Source organism: Chlorocebus sabaeus, chromosome 7 (genome assembly GCF_047675955.1).
Source record: "Chlorocebus sabaeus isolate Y175 chromosome 7, mChlSab1.0.hap1, whole genome shotgun sequence".
NCBI classification, from domain to species: domain Eukaryota; kingdom Metazoa; phylum Chordata; class Mammalia; order Primates; family Cercopithecidae; genus Chlorocebus; species Chlorocebus sabaeus.
Window position 1 is genome coordinate 137,325,314 of NC_132910.1, and position 22,208 is coordinate 137,347,521.

At 45.6% G+C, this 22,208-nt stretch overlaps 1 protein-coding gene across 4 annotated transcripts in view; it reads right to left on the bottom strand.

The window, feature by feature from the left end:
• FAT1 (FAT atypical cadherin 1) overlaps positions 1-17,243 on the bottom strand; it is a 143,608-nt gene extending 126,365 nt beyond the window's left edge. For 2 of the 4 annotated variants that reach the window (XM_073017791.1, XM_008000505.3), the window contains exon 1: positions 16,855-17,243. The gene's annotated coding sequence lies outside the window, so the exon portion shown is untranslated. Of the gene's footprint in view, positions 1-14,156; positions 14,363-16,854 lie in introns of those variants that run through there. The other 2 variants (XM_008000507.3, XM_073017790.1) reach the window with 2 other exon arrangements.
• Positions 17,244-22,208: the final 4,965 nt, after the last annotated feature.

Genomic DNA, 22,208 nt, shown 5'->3' on the forward strand with positions numbered 1-22,208 from the left:
TCTTCATGAGTATCAAATGAAAGACTACTAACTGTAACAATCAAGTTATATTTTTATATTTAAATGGTTAAGGCAAATATAAGCAACAATTAAAAAGTAATGAATATTGTTTACATTTACTTACATACAACGAATTAAATGATCAAAAGCTGGCAAACTTAATGCCCCTACAGTATTGTGAGAATGCAAAGCTTCTGACAACTAATTCAGAAAAAACAAAAACCAACAGTGCTTTTACATGGCGCCCCGTAACAACAGCTCGTAATCTCCTTTCAAAATTTATCCTGAAATTATGTTATTTCTGTATAAGAATGGTTAAGTTCACTCCCTACATAATGTAAGGGTTTACTGTCTCATTCAGCTCTATATAACTACTTAAAGGTATTAAAACAATTATATCATCGTCTGATACTTAACACCAACATAAGCCCGAAAGAAAGGCAATTTACAAAAGAAAAACCAGAATTCAGCAGTTTGATGTCAAGCAGTGCTTTTCCTCTCTAAGTCAGTGAAGCAAATCTTACCAACTATATCAATGTTTTATCACCACTGCTGTCAACATCCAGTTGTTCACGGAATGCCTCCTATCTTCAGGGCACCGAACAACCTGTCTCCCCAGGCCCCTCCATGAGAAGATGACACACACACATAAAAGCTAAATCTTCTAAGCTAACACACATAAGGGTCAAATCAATGTATTAATACATGGTGGCAGACCCTGCAGGAGAGTCCCTGGGTGACTGAGGGAGGAAAGAGGGAAACTGAAGAAATGAAGAAAACGTTGCCTTTAACAAATGGCAAATGGGAAGGTGGGCGAAGTCCACTGGGCTGAGGTCTGGCCAGGGAAGCAGGACAGTTATTTTCAGATCAACTGTTCCCCTTTGCCAACAAATTCATCTTGTAAATCAATGCAGCTTCGCTAAACGCCCCAGCACAGCTGGTAGAGGACAGTGCTGTGATCTTGCAAAGTTACTCTCAAATTAATATTCACAAAATGTGAATGCCACCAGAGGTAAACGAATAGCAAACTGGAGGGTGGGTTTGACAGCCCAGTTGAAATTGGCACAACAACATTAATTTATAGTATCTTAACTTAGCTACTGCCAACTCTGCCCCATAAGTCCTTGCCTTAGGGGGAAAAAAAGACCTGATGTGCTTAAAGCAATTAAAGCTTAATTGATACTGAATCACATTCAAGTTGGCCACCCTAACTTGTTCTTTCGCTATGATGCCTTCTCCTCTCCAGATAAAGTCAGAAATTAGACAGATTTTTGGCTTCCAGGAGAACAATTATCATTTAAACAAAATAAGAAAACAATTTTCTCCCAAAACTATCTCTTTAAGTATCTCCATTTAGTCAACAGTTCTAATACTCAGGGAAATCTGAATACTATAAAATAATCTTGTAATTTTATCAAAACAAATGAAAAGTTCAATTCAACCTACAGGTATGGAGAACCTTATTAGACAGAACCTTGCATGGTGTTAAAGAATAAAAGACAAAGATCCCAATCCCAAGAGGTTTACAAACTAGAAATAAAAATAAATATAAAGAGGCTGGGCGCGGTGGCTCACACCTGTAATCCCAGCACTTTGGGAGGCCAAGGCAGGCAGATCCCTTGAGCTCAGGAAGTTCAAGATCAGCCTGGCCAACATGGTGAAACCCTGTCTCTACTAAAAATACAAAAATTAGCAGGATGTGGTGGTGCATGCCTGTAATCTCAGCTACTCCAGAGGCTGAGGCAGCAGAATCACAGGAGGCAGAGGCTGCAGAGAGCCAAGATCCCACCATTACACTCCAGGCTGGGCAACAGAGCTAAACTCTGTCTCAAAAACAAAAAAACAAAACCAAAAACACTTGGATGATGTTTAGCAAGCAGTGTCTTTTGTTTCAGGAGACACATTATATTTTAGGAGATATTTTTACCATCATCCACTATACAACAAAGTATTATACTAGGATTCTATTGCAAGTATTTGAAGTATTTTTGCTTAATTCCACATACAAAGTTATCATGCAGCCATTAAAAAGGTAAGATAGTACTCTGTATGCTGACATATGTCTAGCTATATTAACTGGAAAAACTAAGCTGATCCTATGTATGTTTGTTTAAAAAAGAGGAGAAGGGGGCGCAGATAAAATGTACCCACGGATACAGTTTAAAATGGACAGAAAAGTCGAGGCAGACAAGCAGCTGTTCACAGCGGTAACTTCTAGAGAACCGGCAGAGAAACAGGCAGCTGAGGAAGTGATTACAGCGGCATTTGTCTCTCCCATGGACTTTTTAGCACGAGTATGTGTTATCTTTACCATCCATTCACCCCTTCCATTAACTATTTAATTCCTTTTACGCACGTTTAATGAGCGCATACTAGGCCTCAGGTGAGCTCTAGATGCTGGGGATTCAAACGTGAACCAAATTTCCAACAAGTCCTGACGGAAGACACGTTTCCTGGCCAGAGACAGACAGACAGACAAGTAAACAGAGTATATCCGATGCCCATAAGTAAGTGCTAAGGAGAAAACTAAAGCAGGGCAAAGAAAGACCACGGTCTGGAACCTGAAGGAAAAGAGGGAACCCTAAATCCAAAGGGCCAGGGCTTACACTAGTGACATGCTGGGCAACTCTTAGATTCTTTGGAGCGATGGAGCGTGTTCAGTATTATTCCCGGTCCCCACCAGTTAGAAGCCTGTGGTATCTCCCTCACCACCCAGCTGTGAGGACTAAAAATATCTCTATCTCAAGACATCGCCAAACATCCTCTAGGGCAGAAAGTCACACCAGCAGAGAAGCACTAGATGAGGGAAGCAAGAAAGGGACCGTGTGGCTGGGGCACATCCTGGGAGAGAACCTATCATGAAAGGGGGCCTTTTTTTTTTTTTTTTTTTAAATAAACCTTATTTTAGAATGCTTTCAGATTTACAGAAAAGTTGCAAAGAGAGCTTCCCCTACTGTTGACATCTCGCATGAGTACATTATACTACATACAACTAATGAACCAGTACCGACACATCATCATTAACTGCAGTCCATACTTCACTCAGATTTGCTCAGATTTCACCCAAGACCTTCTCTCCATCCCAGAATCCCTTCCAAGACTCCACCTTACGTTTAGCTGTCATGTCTCCTAAGGCTCCTCTGGAATGTACGTTTCTCAGATTTTCCTTGCTTTTGATGACCTGGACAGTTTCGAGAAGTACTAGTCAGGTATTTTGTAGGATGTCCTTCAACTGGAATCTGATGTTTCGCTCATTCGACTGGGGTTAGGTTTTGGGGAGGAAAGCCACAGACGTAGAGTGTCATTTCCATCACACCCTGGCAAGGGGTAAAATCAACCCGATGTGTCAATGTGGACGCTGCCCCCGACCCCGTGACTGAGGTAGTGTCCGCCAGGTTCTTCAGTCAGGTTACTTTCACCCCTTCCTGTACTGTACGATTTGTAAGGAAGTCACCACACGCAGCCCACGCTTAAGAGGTGGAGAGTTTTGCTACCCGAAATATTTAGAATTCTTCTATGAAACTGATTTGTCTATCTTCCCCCATTTATTTATTCAATTTTTTTTTCTTTTTCAGGGTCTGGCTCTCTCACCCAGGCTGGGGCAAAGTGGCACGATCTGGGCTCACTGAAGCCTTGAGCTGGTTGGGCCCCAGTCTCAGTCTCCTGAGCAGCTGAGACTATACAAGTGTGCCTGTAGATTTAGACTGACAGAATTTTAGACACTCAGGGACTACCACCAAGCGTGGTATTTTTTGTAGAGACCGGGTTTCACCATGTTGCCCAGGCTGGTCTCAAACACCCAGGCTCAAGCGATTTGCCCGACTCAGCCTCCCGAACTGCTAGGATTACAGGTGTGAGCCACTGCACCCAGCCTGAATCTTTTTTTTTTTTTCTTAAGATCAGTATGGGCCGAGCGTGGTGGCTCATGCCTGTAATCCCAGCACTTTGGGAGGCCAAGACAGGCAGATCACGAGGTCAGGAGATCAAGACCATCCTGGCTAACACGGTGAAACCCCGTCTCTACTAAAAATACAAAAAACTAGCCGGGCGAGGTGGCGGCGCCTGTAGTCCCAGCTCCTCGGGAGGCTGAGGCAGGAGAATGGCGTGAACCCGGGAGGCGGAGCTTGCAGTGAGCTGAGATCCGGCCACTGCACTGAAGCCTGGGCCACAGAGCGAGACTCTGTCTCGATAAACAAAGATCAGTATGGACTCATGGATAAAGGACGATTTTCAGGACTTCAGAGTTCAGTATAAATCAAATGAGAAGCCCCCCGGATGATTCTGAACAGAGGAGTGCCATGGTCTAAGTAAAACGGAAAAGCCTGCGAGGCAGCCAGCAGCAGCTGGAGGGCGACCGGAGCAGTTGGAGGCTACGGGAACCACACAGGCAGAGGGCTTGCGGGTCAGGGCACAACGGGGGCAGGGGGCAGACTCTGAATCTATTTCAGGGTTTCCTGATGCACTGGAATGGAGAGAGGAAGGGAAAGGAGGAGTCAGCAGTACCCCAGAGGATGCCAAAGTGCTGAGCGTAGAGAACAAGTGGGCCAGGAACCAAGAGGGAGACAGGAGGAGCAGAATCCTTGGGGAACAGATTGGGGGGTCAGTTTTGGACAGGGTAAGACGGGAACGGCCACTGGCTATCCAAGTAAAGAATGTGAGTGGGCCGGGCACAGTGGCTCACGCCTACAATCCCAGCACTTTAGGAGGCCCAGGCAGGCAGATCACGAGGTCAGGAGATCGAGACCATCCTGGCTAACACAGTGAAACCCCGTTTCTACGAAAAACACAAAAAATTAGCCGGGCGACGTGGCGGCGCCTGTAGTCCCAGCTCCTCGGGAGGCTGAGGCAGGAGAACGGCGGGAACCCGGGAGGCAGAGCTTGCACTGAGCCGAGATGGTGCCACTGCACTCCAGCCTGGGGACAGAGCAAGACTCCGTCTCAAAAATAAAAAATAAAAATAAAAAGACTGTGAGTGGGCAGCAGATAAGTGGGAGACTCCAGTCTGCAGACAGAAATTTGAGAGTTGTCAGAATATGAAAGATGGTATTTAAAACCACAGAACTGAATGACGTCACCAAGGAAGAGAGCAGGCAAGAAAAAAATCCAAGAGCAGAGCCCCAAGATTCGAAGGGCCCAAGTGGGAGGCCCAAGGGGAGATGGCGGCCACTGAGGAAGCAAAGGGAACCACACAACACAGTGGTGTGATAAGAAACAGTGAGTAAAGATTTTTGTGCAGTTGAAGTCTAACATTACAACTTGGAGACAACCCATAAATACTCACTAATCCAGCAGGTGGCTCACGCCTTTGGGAGGCTAAGGTGGGCGGATCACAGGGTCGAGAGATGGAGACCATCCTGGCCAACATGGTGAAACCCCATCTCTACTAAAAATACAAAAATTAGCTGGGTGCGGTGGTGCGCGCCTGTGGTCCCCGCTACTTGGGAGGCAGAGGCAGGAGAATTGCTTGAACACGGGAGGCGGAGGTTGCAGTGAGCCGAGATCGCATCATTGCAATCCAGCCTGGGTGACAGAGCAAGACTCCATCTCAAAAACAACAACAACAACAACAACAACAAAAACCCCACTCGCAAATGTGCCATGCTGTTTCCCCCCATCCACCCTGCCAAAAGGCTCTGGCACTCTTCCATCCCCCAAGACACATGGACCATGCCCAACACATCAGATTGCTATGGCTGTTCTCTCCCCATGGTGTCTCAGGTACTCAGTCCCACCACAGCCCCTGCCACTACCCACTCATCCCCAACTGGATTACCAAACACCCAATTACCTTCCACATCCTACTCACCAGATCTCATGGGACACAATACAGCTGGGACGGACTTGTGGACCACATTCACGGCTGAGACCTTTGAAAACCCTGAATGTACTCCGCAAACCTGACTAACAGAATGCTACTGTGATTAGAATAAATTATTAAATGAAAAAATACACTTTTTGGGAGATATTCTTAACCCTGCAATAATGTAACCAAGAACCACGAACGCAGGTTTCCCTATAAAAACCACCCTGATCAAAACAATGGCTGTGGGTGGCTCTTCTGCAAAACAAACAGAAAAGCTGAAGGGGGCGAAAGATTCAAACACCATTTCATCTAAAAAGGACCTTATCACCTAGACTCCTTGCTTATGCAAATTAAACTCCAAAGACCATCTGAGCCAAGGGCTATACTTTGATATTTAGAAGGTGATCACACTGCTTAAACTCACTGTAATTTGGGATTTCTAAAATGCATTTTCCAAAGCAAAAACAAAGTGTGTTTACTTAGTTCAGCCTTGAGGGAGAAGGGCTCCCGGTCCAAAGCTTAAATATCTTTAGCATAGATCTCTGAAAATCTATAAATACGGGAGAAAAATAACTTTTCCAGTAAAAGCCAGATATTAATATCTTCATATTTCTTCATTAGGGAGACCTTCATGTAAAATGCTTCAATCCGTTACTGTGACTGTACATTCTTCACAAAACACAGCCCCTGTGCTGAAAACATAACTGCAAATATGCAAGTGTTTAAATGACCTCAAGCTCAAGTCTTCGAAGGGTTTTACCAGCCACAGAGAGAGGACATTAGGAGGGACGCGGCACCACACAATGCATCAATTCTGTTAAACGCTGCATGTTTACTACTGAGAGGTCACAACTCCTAAAAACACCAGTAGTCATTCCAGCCCTTTATGGAACAGGAAAACATTATTAAACTTTTCATTCCACATGTTATGATAAAAACACAAAATTATTAAGTTGAGAGCTTTGTGTTCTCCCTCACTGTGCTCTTCTCCACTCTCATTTTCTATCAACATAGTGAAAGCGTCAGTTGAATTTAACTCATGATTAAAATTTGGAACTTCGAGTTCAGTTCAGTGTCACATTTTTAAAGTATTTTTAAAAGATCTCTAAATTGCAAGCATCTTTTTTTCCCCCTGAGACAAGGTCTTGCTCTGTCTCCCTGGCTGGAGAGCAGTGGCACCATCCATAGCTCATTGCAGCACCAACCTCCCACGCTCAAGTGATCCTCCCACCTCAGCCTCCCGGGTACCTGGGCGTACCACCATGCCCAGTTAATTTTTTGTATTTTTGTAGAGATGGGGTTTCACCATATTGCCCAGGCTGGTCTCGAAGTCCTGAGCTCAACTGAGCCACCTGCCTGGATCTCCCAAAATGCTGGGATTACAGTTGTGAGACACTCTGCCTGGTTGGCAAACACGTGAAGTTGTCAAGAGATTACGAATTGCAAATGAGTTTGTTTTGTTTTGTTTTGTTGTGACACAGTCTTGTTCTGTCACCTAGACTGGAGCACAGTGGTGCAATCTGGGCTCACTGCAACCTCCACCTTCTAGGTTCAAGTGATTCTCATGCCTCGGCCTCCTGAGTAGCTAGGACTACAGGCATGCACGACCATGACCAGCCAACTTTTGTATTTTAGTAGAGACATGGTTTCGCCATGTTGGCCAGGCTAATCTCGAATTCCTGGCTGCAAGTGATCCACCCACCTCCGCCTCCCAAAGTGCTGGGATTACAGGCGCAAGCCACCGCACCCAGCGTAAATGGCTTTTTAAAAATACTGTATATTAAATAAAATGTTGAATGAGTTCTAAAATTTCAGACATTCCAGATAAAATTTAGAACAGGAAAAAAAAACTCTCAATTTTTCTAGTTCAATTATCATAGCCATGTGGGTACTTTTAAAAGCCTTCATTCTTACACTGAAATACTAATGAGTAGATCCTGTTTATTTTCTGGGTGTATACTAATTCTTTTCAACCCATCCTCATATGATTTTCAGTATGAATGGAGGAAGCTGTGACCCTAGAAACTAAGCAGCAGCCGTAGGCTTGGTAGATGTCATTTAATTACTTCTGCTAACTCCATGTATATGTTGCTAGCTTTCACTGGAGCTGCAATAATCTGATAACTCTAGCAAGACATAATTTAAATATTGCCTTCACGTGATCAACGACTGGTTCCAATTGAACCCTGAGAATGGTCTTTACTGACAGTGACAGTGTGGAACTACAATGTGACTTTTTCAGAAAACTTCAGCATGTACATGATTTAATCAATCCAAAAATAGATTCCTGAAGTGTTCTTGTCCTTAAGAAAGTTAAACAGACGTCCTATTTTTCAAACAGCCTCTATATAAAACCTGCTTATCTACATGAACCTATAAAACATGTCTGTTGGCATCATGAAGATGATGGGTTCTAGTTGTTCTGTGCTCCCTGGAACAAGGCAGGACAAGTAGGCAGCGGCTGTGTGTCTATTCCTGGCAGGGGGAGGCACTCCTGTGCTATTCTCTTCCTTCCCCTCTCTCTATATTCCTTATCCTCCAACTACTTTCTCCTCACCCACATTCCAGGGCAAACTTTGCCCAAGGAGAAGGCCAATAAACAGACTGCTGACCTCTTGTGAGTGGAGATCATCTCATCTAATGTATTTTTCTCCACACACAGAAGTAATTTAAATGACATCTTGGCAGAGTAGCCAATAATCAACAATGGCCACTTCCTCCACTCCCAAGTTGGTAAGGCTTGATTTTATATGTTGAATTGGGCTCCCTGTATAATCAGATTCGGTCAACCCTTCACTAAATGACAGGCCAGGAAAGTGAATGTTGCATGTATATCAAGACGACGGAAATCTTCAGGGAGAAAAGTCCATCTTCCCTACTCTTCTTAAAATGTTCTCTTCACCTGTTCTCTCTTTTTACCCCTCAGAAGAGATGCCACCCACCCTAGCTGCAAATAAAGATACTCTGATGCCACAAAATCTTGCCTCTTTTACAGCTCCTCCCACTCCTGACACCTTGTGCAGAATCCGTACACACACACAGGTTCTTCCCCTACTTGAAAAATAAACTTGGCCAGGCGCGGTGGCTCATGCCTGCAATCCCAGTACTTGGGGAGGCTGAGGTGGGCAGATCATGAGGTCAAGAGATCCAGACCATCCTGGCCAACTTGGTGAAACTCCATCTGTACTAAAAATACAAAAATTAGCCGGGCGTGGTGGCACACACCTGTAGTCCCAGCTACTCAGGAGGCTGAAGCAGGAGAATCGCTTGAACCCAGGAGGTGGAGGTTGCAGTGAGCTGAGATCGTGCCATTGGGTGACAGAGACTCCGTCTCAAAATAAATAAATAAATAAATAAATAAATAAATAAATAAATAAATAATAAACTTCATCCAAACCTTCACTTCTTTCAAACAAACACTCTTATTCTTCTCTTTTTTTTATACTGGCGAAGATCGCAAGAAAAGGAGTTTCACGGCACCGCCCTGGCTTCCTTAGAACTCCCTCTGCGCTAAACACTTCTCCACCGAGATCCTGCAGGCCACCCTGGCAGAACAGCTGTTCCAGCATCACAAGCTAATGTCAAACCAATGACCTTTCTCAGTGCTCATCCTCCTTCATTTCATGACACCTTTGACACTACTCACTCCCCTCCCCAACACTCCTGATCACTCATACAGTCACAGAGTCCCTCAAAACAAAGAGGCAATCTATAGGTATGAAAAATGAATCACAACATTCTCCTGATTCTCTTCCATATTCTTTTACACTCTACATTGACTCACCTAAAATGGTAGCATTACAAACTTTTCTTCCAACTCTTCCTCCACATGCATGTATTACCACCCTTAAAGATCTCATCCACTCTGCCTCCAATCATGAAGGATCAGTGCACCAAATCTAAAATCTCAGCTCTAATCTCTCTCAAACGCCTTGTAACACTCCTCCTGAAATACCATCAAACCTAAGTTATATGATTGGCCTTCACTATAGGGGAGTTCTACATCCATGGATCCAACCAACCTCAGGTTGAGAAAGTCTTTAAAATAAACAATAAAACAGTAAAAATACAAATAGTACCCCATTTTATATAAGGGACTTGAGCATCCTCAGATTTGGGTATAAAATCCCAAATCTCCCTTAGAGACCAAGGGACAACTATATAGACTTTTCACCCACTCGCCATTGCAAAATAACAGCTCTTCCAGTGTATTTTCCAATCTCGCCACTTACCAAATCAACCAAGTTTGCAAACCAACAAATCAAACAAAAAGGAAGGGGTTGGGAGAACATCAAATGTGAAACCTAGCTCCAGCTTTGTCACTAATCAACTGGGTGAATTCAAGGAACTTGCTTAATCCTTTCGACTCCATTTATTCAAGAAATTGAAGGATGGACTAGAATCTTTATAGTCTCCTGGCTCTCAAACCTTCATTTCTTAAAAGTCATCCAGACTTGACATTTCTTTCTCAATTTCTCAAAATGGTTCCCTTTGCATTTCTGCTGCTGCCACCTAGTTCGAATGAGTATTTTGTTCATGTAGAGTATTCCCACAGTCTTTTGGTATTCCTGCTTTCTGCCCCCAATCTCAGTCAACCTATTCAAATTTCTTTGTGACATTATTCTTTAGTTTGAAAATATTCAGTATTTCCCCTTAGCCTGCTAAGTATATTCTTCTTAACCTTGCATTAAAGACCTTTGATAATCTGACCTCTACCTAATTTCCTAATTTCCCAACACTATTTCTTATTTCAAAACAAAAAGGGATACTTCCCAGACTTGCAACAAGTTCAGTAACCAAGCTGTCTTGAGCCAATAACACCACCTAGTGGTGAAGGCTCTAAACTAATGTAACATCTTGACCTCTTCTCTTCCGAAAGTAATGCAAACATCAATCTTTTATTTTTTTCCCGCCCTCTACTTCTCACATACAGCTTGTTTATTTTCACCTTTCTTTTCAACATTTCCTTCTTTTCCTCTCTCCTTAACCTCTGCCTCATAAAAATAATAATCCCTTTTTTAATAAGATTATTTAAGTCATAGTCAAGATTATCTGTTCTACCTAGACAAAAAAAAGAAGCCAATCCTTTTCCTAACATAACATGGTATGATGAGGTCTTCAGAATTTCTCTCCACTCATCACGCCACAAGCCACACTATGTTTTCTATAACTTGCTTTGCACACATCATTTCCTCTGCCTGAATTGTTCCCCTCTGAATCACACTTCCCTCAGAACTCACATTATTCTAAATCCACCTGCCCCAGATTCCCTAGTTCAATGAGGTGCTGCTATGGACCACCTTGACATGAATGGATCTCTTATCACACTGGTCTATAAGAGACTGTGTACTTGTCCTCTCCCTTATCAGACTACAAGCTGCTTGAGGGCAGGAAACATGATTTGTTCACTAGATGTTGTGTCTGGCTCAGTGTTTGACACAGAGGAGGTCCACTATTGTTGGATTGGTAAATGGACAGATGAATGAAGCATTAAGAGTGAGAAATGGGAGGCAGGACTGTGTTGGGGAGGGGATCTAGAGAGGGATAACATAGGAAAATAAAACATCTATCCTTCTCAAATTAACAGAAAATCCAGGCACAACCACGAGGCCGGGAACAACACTGCAGATGGCTGCTCTGTAGAGGACTGATTTCCAGTAGCTCAGAAAGAGGTCACCACCCACCTTACACTGCCCCAAAATTGGCGACAGATAATGTCAGATCAGTGTCTGTTTTGCAGATTATCACGAAGCTCTATCTTTAATATTCTATGAAGGATACAGATTAAATCATGACTAATTTTCCTAAACAGTGTATAGAAGACTTTATTATTTTTACTTTATAGACTTATCTTCAAATACATAATGAACCCTTGGAATTAAGCAAGAATGTAGGCAACATATTTAAATCTGGGACTTACAGTAAAAGAAAGATGACTTTAAAAACTTAAAAAAGTGAAATATGCGGATTCCTCATCAGAATATATTTTTGAAATGAAAAGTAGTTCCCCTCAGACATAAGATAAAGTGGCAACTTCCTGATCTTAATTGACATATATCACTCATTTCAAAAACTCTTCTCCAGTGTCTAAGGATAAATGAGCCCTTGCAAACTGAACAATTAAGTGAGACCAAAAGACAGAGGTTGGCTTCAACTTCTATATAATCTGGTCAAAAGAACAATTATCTACTGCAAATCCCCACTCATAAAGATTAAACAGCACATCTAGCCTTATGGCTCCCTGCTATTAAATCAGGTCCTTTAGGCTACAAATTATGCCACTGAGACAGAATTTAATGCAATAATAATGTACTAATATGATTTGGCTTACTGATTCTACGTAAAATCAGTCAAACTTGGGTGGAAAGCAAGTGGGTAAAGCTTTAAAACATAAATCTCTAAGATCCTATCCACCTCTAACATTCAAAGAAATGACTGCTTCAAAGGGGCCTCAAAGCAAAGTCTAAAGGCAGAGGATGATCAGGGGAATGAAAACAGAATTAGTTTGTGCATAAGATTTTTCTTTTCTTTTCATTTATTTATTTTATTTATTTATTTTTGCCCAGGCTGAACTGCAATGGTGCGATCTCCGCTCACTGCAACCTCCGCCTCCGGGGTTCAAGCGATTCTCCTGCCTCAGCCTCCCGAGTAGCTGGGACTACAGGCGCCGCCACCACACCCGGCTGATTTTTTGTATTTTTAGTAAGAGACGGGGTTTCACTGTGTTGGCCACACTGGTCTCGAACTCCCGACCTCAGGTGATCGGCCCGCCTCGGCCTCCCAAAATGCTGGGATTACAGGCGTGAGCCACCGTGCCTGGCCATAATTTTTAAACATTTTTCTTTTGGCACCTGGCCGGACCATGGATTTAAATGATCTAATAACATGATAAGAACCCAACGGGGATACTTCTAGTGACTAATTAAAAGAGACAAATGAATATACAGGTGGCCCAAAATGATTTTATAAAGTCTTCTAACAACCTCACTTCTTTTCAGAGTGCCAAAGAATTTGGCTCATTTAAGGTGTTCATTTTTCAAAAAATGGGTATACAAATGCAAACTTCATTCAAATCAAACCTTACCTTACGCTTGTTAAATGCCATGTTTAGCATAACTCAAGGCTTATACCAATTGTTGTTTTAAAAAATTACATAGTGTTTTAAGTATTTTTACATCTTAAATACGAACGAATAATTCTAATTGTGGAATCAGAGCTGTCTTCCTAAGACAAAAAGACAAAGACAAATATCACAATTAACTATTAATTGGAGAAACACCTTTTCAAACGTCCCTGTAACAACGGTGACAGCATAACCAAACTCATTAAGTATAGTGTGAAAAACATCACTATTACCTAGTTCTCACACACAAATTAAACTATCGAAACCTGTATCTGAATATAAGAGGCATTAAGAATCTGCTTTTGAAAAAGAAGTGAATAGCTGAAGGTCATTTTCTTTTCAGTCTTTTCTCATACTAATAATCACTGTTAATATCCACTTTAAAAAAATCGCCTCTATCAGGCACCCGGGAATTGCTTAACAAAAGCCACTTAATGAAACCACAGTTCAGACACACGAAAAAAAAAAAAAACTTAACTGCATAGAAAATATTTATGAGTTTACTTTCCTAACTCATACAATTGCGTCCTTGTTTCCAAAGCCTTGCAATTCACATCAGCGGGAACAAAAAAATCTAACACACAGCAGAAAGTTGGCTCTGTAAAAGAAAGCACCGAGGTTTTTTTTTTTTTCTTTTTTAAGCAATGAAAAACCAAAACCTCTTTCTTTTAAAAAGATCTTAAATGTTCCTCCTCCAGAGAAGACAGAAAACACTGACAAACCGCACATTGTGCAGATGTTCAGCCCCAAAATGCAGCCTCGCAGCCCTTCACTCCGCAGTCCACCGGTTGCATCCACACCTCCAAGCAGCGCTCCGGCAAGGCGCAAACACCCAGGGACCCAGGGACCCGGCAGCCCCGCGCGGGCCTCCCGCGTGCACTTCTCAGCGAGAGGGTCTTTCGCAGACGGCGGGATGCCTCAGGAGACCGCGAGGCCGGCGCAACGCGGCGAGCTCCCGGGGGGAAGGCGGCGAGCCAGAAAGGATCGGACCCCAGCAATGGCTCCGGGCCGGCCCCGCGCGGTCGCCTCCTCCCACTCCGCCGCCGACACCCCACTAGCCAGTGCTGAACTTCCCAAGGGGGAAGGACCGAGTCATTGCACCCTCCGCAAGGTCGCGCACTCATCGGTTTTCGGCAGCGCCGGAGCCCGAGCCGGGGACCTGGCGGGCACCCACAGAGCCCGCACCGCAGCGCGCTCCACGCCCTCGCCCCCGCGCCCCAGCGAACTTACCGCAAAGTTGGTCCGAAGTGGCGACGGCACTCTGGGGGAGCTCACCTGCCGTCTCAGCGCGCCCCCGAGTGGGGAGCGGGCCTGCCGGGGGTCTCGCCGAGCTCGCGCGTCCGCATGGTACCTGCCGCGCGCCCCGCTCCCGCGCCGGCTCCCCGCGCCCGCCCCCGGCCGCCCAGCTCGGCGCCGGCGCCGGCGCCTCACGCTCCCCGAGTGCAGGAGATCCCTCCGCCCCGGCCACGCCCGCCGGCGCCGGCGCTCGTTTCTCGGGCGCGGAAACTCGAGCCGACTTTCCCCGGCGGCAGGCTCGGGGCCCGCGGGTCCGGCCACGCCGCCCCGCCCGGGCCCGAAGAGCCCCAGTCCCTGCGAACGCCAGCTCCGTGCTTGGAGACGAGAAGGCGCCCAGCGTGGTCTAGCGCGGCTCCGAGGGGCAGGGCGAGGCTTGTGATGCCGACGTTAGTTACAGCCAACCATAGGCGCTGTGCAAGGAATTGGGGAATACTCCCTGCCTAGAAAGGGAAACGTTAGCTAACCTCAAAAAAAAAAAAAAAAAAGCTGGGGCCTAATGAGAAAGCTTCCTAGAGGCATCCCTTGAGCTTTTCCATAGCCTTCTAGAAGTCCCTGAATCTGCATTTGAATGGCGCAGCTCCGAGTCCGCGACGGTTTGGTGGGCTGAAGTCGTCCTCCAGGTCTCCAAAGGAATGCAGCTAGGTCGGAACCTACTTCCTCCTTCAATCCACACTGAGTCCCCAGAAAATGGAAACGCTTCCCCCGCGACCTTTTTGAGCCGGGTTAGACCCCAGGCCCTCCCCGCCGCCGGCGCCTGGCCTCCCCCGCTGACACCCCGGACGCCCAGGCCTGCGGGACAAAAGGCAGCCGCGGCGTCCCGCGGGCTTCCTAGCCCGGGAGTCGGCCCAGGGGTCCCAGAGCGTGACCCCAGGCCGACAACTGCAAGTTCCTAGGCAGAGGGCAAGCCCCAGCGCCCAGACGCCCGCTCAGAGAACTCCCCGCGCCGGGCGCCCAGCCTGAGCGTCCCGGGCGCGGAGCCCATCCCCGGCGCGGGCAGAGCTCCAGCCGCAGGCTCGGCGCAGGGCGGACTCGGCCGAAGCCCGGAGAGCCGGAGGCGCTGGGACGCAGGCCGGACTAGAGGGCGGACTTGACCTCGGAAAGTTTGTGGGATTCAGGCATTTTAACACTGGGAAGACAAAGAGATCCGATTTCCCTGGGACCGGTGGAGGGAGCTTGGCGGGGAGGGGAACGGCTGGTCAGTCAAGTGTGAAAGAATTTCCTTGCTTCAAAGTTAACGCAGTCACCTTATAAGCCATCTTAGAGGTGACCGGAAAAAAAATAATAATGAAAGTGTCTAGCAGGTTATGGCTGGGAAGGAAAAATAAAGCCTGCAAGATGAGTGTGCCGATTCGTAGCCCTATATTCCCTGCCCACCAGTTAGAATACACAGATCCGCGCATCCAGCAAATGCAAACACCATCGTCCAAAGACGTGTTTGCCACGGCCATAATTGCTCCAAGTGCTTACAGGTCAATTTCATACATGGAACACCTCGAAAGTGGGTGACCTGATCTCCAAGCCCAACCGGCTTGTGCCGCTTGCCGAATTGTAACTCTCAGCAAAACCCAACCACACCGGAACTCCAGCCGTTTCCTGGGAGCGAGGGAGCGGGAGTCGTGCTAAAAGGGGAAAAGAAGAACAGTAAAAAAGTACAAAGATACCTTTCCTGACATAAAATCACGGGATTTGTTTTAAATGGCACAAAAGAATTCCTGGAGAAGATGACCATTAATTAATAAATAATAACGCTTCCTAGGGCTTACTAGATGTTTTACATGTTTGGGAATCCCGATTTTCCAGGCTCCCTGAGAAATCTCTGCCTGGAAGAAGTTGCACTTCGTCGCCACAGGAGCCGCCGAGAGCCAGGGATGGAGATTTCAGACTTAAGACTCAGCCACGATTCTCCTGATCCTTAAGCGCCAGCAGAACGAAATGGACATGCCTATTAGCTATCACAAATCGAATTATTTTCATATGAGAGAGAGAAATGTGGTTCAAGTTCCACATTTGTCCTTTAAATAATCGACCCTCCCTAACCCTGTTCCCAAAGGCTCGTGGAAATTAGGGAGGGGATTGGGGAGACGGTTCCAGAAACAAAACGCTTTCCTCCAGCATGGCCTCTCCATCCAGTCCACCTAAGTTGATTTTTGTAACTCATATAAAGAATGGGCCCGGGTGGGTGGGCAGTGAAGACTGGGGTGAGCAAGCGCCCACGTCGCCGAGCGCCGGGGAGGTCCAGGTTCGCCTCCGCGCAGAACCCGGCAATGAGCGCGCCTCGCCAGGTGCCCGGACTAGAGGGCGCTGCGCCCCTGCAAATCTCGCAGCCTCGATGCGCCCTCCCTAGGCACCATTGCTATAATAAGTTACATTCAAAATAATGCACAAACAGCATCGCCTCTCAAGTTCTTTTGAACAGTGCTCTATATGTATTTTATGAATTCCCAAAGCTATGCATACGAATCTTTCATCGCCGAGCCGCACAAAGCCAGAGGGATGCGCAGCTCCTGGAGCCGAGAGCCCGTAGGGCGCACACGCTTTCCCGCACTCGCTTAGAGCCACACACCCCACGTAATTTCATTTATGTTTAAACTTAAATGCCAAAAGGCATGCACAATTTGAACAAAGAACTCACCAGTCTAGCCGAGTCCTGGGCCCTGGGCTCTAAAGTCCCCGGCAGCTCCGTGATCCCCACGCGATGTGGATTTGTGTTAGGAGCCGGGTTTGAAGTACCAAGTTTGCCTCCCCGGGATCTTCAACATGTCCCTAACCAGACTGCCATCGTCCGTGCCGCCGGGACCCAGGCGGCCGCATCTCCGGAGGCTTCCGACCAGGGCAAACTTAAGCACCAAACGGGGGCGAAAAGAGAGTGCGCGGGGCCGGAGCGAGGGCCCGGAGCGAGGGCCCGGGAGCAACCAAGTTTGTCAGGACGTGCCCGGGCAGCCAGCCGCCGAGTTGAGGAGTTGCGGCCGGCGGCTGCGGCGACTCGCTGCCTCTTTCCCCGCTCCCTCCCTCTTGGAGGCGGTGGGGGAGGGGAGGTGACGTCAGCGCCCCGCCTCGCCCCCCGCCCCGGGCGCGGACGGGATTCTCCGGCTGGGCGCGCCACCCCGGCAGTCGCAGCAGCGGGCGCGGAGGCTGCGTGGGGTCCCGGTCTCTGCGGTCTCTCTGGCCCGCTGCAGCTGTGGCGCGGGTGAAACGCCTGCCCTCCTCCTTCGGCAGCGTCTCCTAGGCGCCGGCGAGCGCGGGCGTTCCTCGCACTCAGCGCCTGAGCCGCCCGGAGCCCCGCTGCGCGCACCTCCCCGGCTCGCGGAGCCCCTCCGGCGGCGTTTCCCACGCCGCGGACTGCAGGTGATGCTCTTCCTCTTCTGCAGCTGAAATTCGTCGCGACGTGTCGCCTGCCAGATTTTTGCTGGGCAGAAGCATGAACAGTCTTTGCAGACTGGCCTGGACGACTTGTACTTTGTGGCCCTCCAACTTCTGGATGTGAAAATTTTTTTCACGAGTTATGCTCTTCGTGGTCTTTGTGTTGATAATCAGAGCCTTATTTTTGTTTTCAAATTCTTTTCCAATGCTCCTCTTGCCTTGACCGTACTCTGAAGCTTATAAGGTTCTGAGAGGAGGGGGCGAAAGGATAGGGGAGGAGCCAATTCCCAACGTATCTTACAAGTCTTCTGTAGTGATAGGGGCTAATACACAAATCACTGTCTCCTCGAAATAACATCCATTTAGATAAATGCAAAGGCTGTCGAGGGTTAATTTATAAAGGATGCGTCGTCTTTATGTAAGTGTCCAGCCTCCAGGAAAATATCTGCTGTGGAATATATTTTTAATGCCACTAAAGTACCAAAATACCTCCTGAACAGCGTGAAATTCCGAGGGAGCCATTTCTGTGAGTTGACATTGTCCCCAGAAGATTGTCATTAAAATTCAAGATCCCTGCGGTTGGGGGAGGTTCTATCAATATATTTGCATCCGTTGGTATAAATATGTTGATCAGTTTAGCTGGTCGTTCTTTTTCAAAAGTCAAGAGCAAAATCCTGAGGACAGAGGAAACTGGGCAGGGAGCTAAACAGTAAGGAGAGAACAAGATTAGGTGACTGGAATGTTGTGTGTGTTTAGCCTTGAAGTCATAACTTGTCTAAATGTCAGTGTCCTCATCTGTGATATGGGACTAATATCTGCTTCTTGTGGTAAAAATGTATTCATGTGTTTATCCATTTAAAAAAAAACATACTGAACTCTACTTGTCAGGGAGATAACAGTTATTCATGCAGGCAAAGCATTTTTACTGAGCATCATATGAAGTGTCTAGCACGCACATACTAGGCACTTAAACAATATTCGTTTTCCTGCTCTCCCTCGCTCCCTTCCCTCACTTCTTTGCAGTATCTCAGTTTTTAATCCATAAAATCAGCAACATCACCGTGATTCGAGATTCTGCCAGGTAGGTCTGCAGACTCAAGTCAGGTCTCCTGTGTTCAAGAGATCCTCCTGTCTAAGCCTCTCCCTCAAGATACATTTTGATTTGGAAGGGAGGAGAGGGTCCAGGGAGCTAGGACATGGAGGGATATAGGAAGGGATATTAGAGCTCCTGCAGACCCCGGGGGCAGCTAGAGGGTGCCAGATTCCTGAGGAGGGAGGAGGCTGGCTTGAGAGGCCAGCTTGTCAGTGCCCAGCAGACTTCTCCTGCTTCCCTGTTTCAACGGCACAGGATCTCTCCTTTTGTGTCAATAGTTGAAATTAGAAATTGACCACATATTGCAGGTCCTCAAAATGATTCACAATAAATTCACCCCCAGAGGCTTCTGGTTGAAGTCCATTTGGTTTACTATACTAACTTTAAAATTGCCATAAATAAACCAAATTATTTATATTCAAAAAGATAAAAATCCCAAATGACAGGAACTTATGAATAACAATTGATCATATTAGTCAAAATAGCTAGTTTTCAAAGTGAGATGGGCAGACATCTTTTAACAAAATCTCTAGAGCTGTGCTGTCTAATGTAGTATGTAGCCACTCGTCACATGTGGCTTCTTGCATTTAAGCTAAATTAAAATGTAATTCCTTAGTGTCACTAGCTACATTCCAAGTTTCAGTGGCCATGTGTGGCTAGTGACTATTGTATTGATCGGAGCAGATGAAAGAATATTTTCATCAGGACAGAGTTGTATGGACACTTTGGTGTAGACCTTTAAAAACGCTGCTATTTTATGGAAGGCTACACCAAGTATTAAAATTCCAGTGTGTCCAATACTGAGTCACTTCTGAAGTATAAGGGAGGACCCAGAATCATGGAAGGGTTCATTCATTCCGCAGATATTTATCAAGTACCAACAATATGCTGGGTGAAAGTATGTAAGACCAAGATTTAATGAGGTAGGTGTGTTTAGCGATTAAGAAATATTAACATGGCCTTTTAGTTGTTTTCTCTCTTTGCTGACTAATAAAACCAGGGGAAATCATAGATTTAAAGCAAGAAACAATTCTAAGACATTTTTTGGAATAGCCCGAGGACCAAATACTTGTAAGTACGCTTGACTGACTCCTGGCATCCCAGCCTCTCTGCAGCTTTCACCGCTTTCTCATGTGCCTGCGTGCCCATGGCAGCCTCCCCTTTCTGGAGGTGAGAGGAAGTATCAGCCCTCTCCACCTCCCGTATGCCTTGGAATTATTTTACCCTTTGCATTCAAATACAGCTCTTCTCTGTAATCAGCTTGTACTCTCACAGGGAGCCATTAGAACATTAGACACCTGGCTGGGCACCGTGGCTCACGCCTGTAATCCCAACACTTTGGGGGGACGAGGCGGGTGGATCACCTGAGGTAAAGAGTTTGATACCAGCCTGGCCAATATGGTGAAACCTTGTCTCTACTAAAAATAAAAAAATTAGCCGGGCATGGTGGTGGGTGCCTGTAATCCCAGCTACTCGGGAGGCTGAGGCAGGAGAATCACTTGAACGGGGAGGTTCAAGTTGCAGTGAAGCAGAGGTTGCAGTGAGCTGAGATTGCGTCTCTGCCCTCCAGCCTGGTGACAGAGCGAGACTCCATCTCAAAAAACAAAAAACAAAAAAAAACATAGACACCTAGTCAATCTAATGGGAATCAGTGCTAGTTAACTATGGGTATGAGTATGTTTTAATAATATCACTCCTTCCTTCCCAGTGCATTATAGCAAGGGCTTTCTCAAAGCTATACTGAAAACATGAAATTTCTGATGCCATAAACAGTCACTTGGGAAAGTATTTGAAGGTATTACAAATCACTTACTAATGGCTAACCATTTTTAAAAAATGGTACAAAGTATACTTTCATTTTAAAGCAAGATCCATTGTGGAGTAGGGTGGCTGTAGACATTCTGTCCCTCAAATATAAGGTAAGCATCCCCAAGTGGTTTGGGAACAGATCTTGCAAGATAAATATAATTTTTGGGATGCTTTCCCAGCTCAGTGATTGAAGGATTCTGAGTCTTTTTGAATAGTAGACAACAAGTTGTCCAGCAACTTACTGTTGAAGCTACTTTCTCAATAGAAGTATGCAGTAGAAAGAGCATTAGACTTGAAGTTAGAAGACCTGTTTTGAATCTTGTCTTTGACATATACAGTTTGAATTTATTTGGTTATAACTGAATTTTGGGAGTCTCACTTTCCTCTATAAAGATAGATCTCTAAAATGGACACACACACACACAAAATCTACCTCACTGGTTGTGAGAGATGCCAGTCAAGAATAATTGTGGCCGAGCACAGTGTCTCACACCTGTAATCCCAGCACTTTGGGAGGCCAAGGCAGGTGGATCACCTGAGGTCAGGAGTTGAAGACCAGTCTGGCCAACATGGCAAAACCCCATCTCTACTAAAAACACAAAAATTAGCTGGGCATGGTGGTGTGTGCCTATAATCCCAGCTACTCAGGAGGCTGAGGCAGGAGAATCCCTTGAACCCAGGAGGCAGAGGTTGCAGTGAGCTGAGATTGTGCCATTGTACTCCAACCTGGGCGACAAGAGCAAAACTCCGTCTAAAAACAAAAAAAGAATTGTGCCTACAATATCATTATTCTCCTCAAATTTACCTACTGTGTCTCACCCTGCCACTCCCATCTCAACTATGAAGGTCTGTAGAACCAATGACCAGTAACATGTATTTACTGCCACTTATGCTCCAGACTTGGTTCCAACTTCTTTATATGCATTATCTCATGTCATTCTTACAAAATCCTGGGAAGCATTGGCAATTAATGCCCTACCTCCATTTTACAGATGAAAACTGAGGTTTGAGGTAGATTAAATAACACACTGGGTCACCTTTCAGACTGAAACCTAAGGCTGGCTGCCTCCAAAGCTAACACTCTTGCCTGCTATAGTGCACGAGCTCCTCATAGACTGCATCTCATTTGCACCCTTCAGAAACCATGCCAATGTTACACTAAAGGTCAGCAATGTTGTGGTTTAAGAATTGGCCTAGGAGGGGAGCAAAAAACTATCAAATAATAGCTGCAGGAAAATGCTCTCTTGTAGCAGCTACGAGTTTAGGTAAATAATTGTGTAAAAATAGGTCCTTTAATCAGAGTGAGAACATCAGTGATTGTGTTTAGGAATACATATATAAAATACAGCCATTATTTGTTTGGATTACGTATTTTCATATATATATATATATGCATACTCTTAGACACATTGCTTTTCAATTCTAAAATTGTAGTCTGACTTTTAACTTGTTTAGGCTGAACAGCAGAAAAATACACACCAATGATTCTCAATGAATTCTGACAAGGACTATGTCACATGATTTCATGATCAGCATTTCAATTTAGACCTCGCTTTTCTCTTTCCTGGACTGGAACCACTAGTGTTTTGTTTTTTTTCTCTCTCCAATTCTCCTTTCTCTCCATTTCTGTTTTACATATGACAACAAGTAATTTTACCCTTGGCATATTCCCTGTATCTATACTTCTTTACTATTAAATCTCATTCCTTTTCCTGGTAGAATTT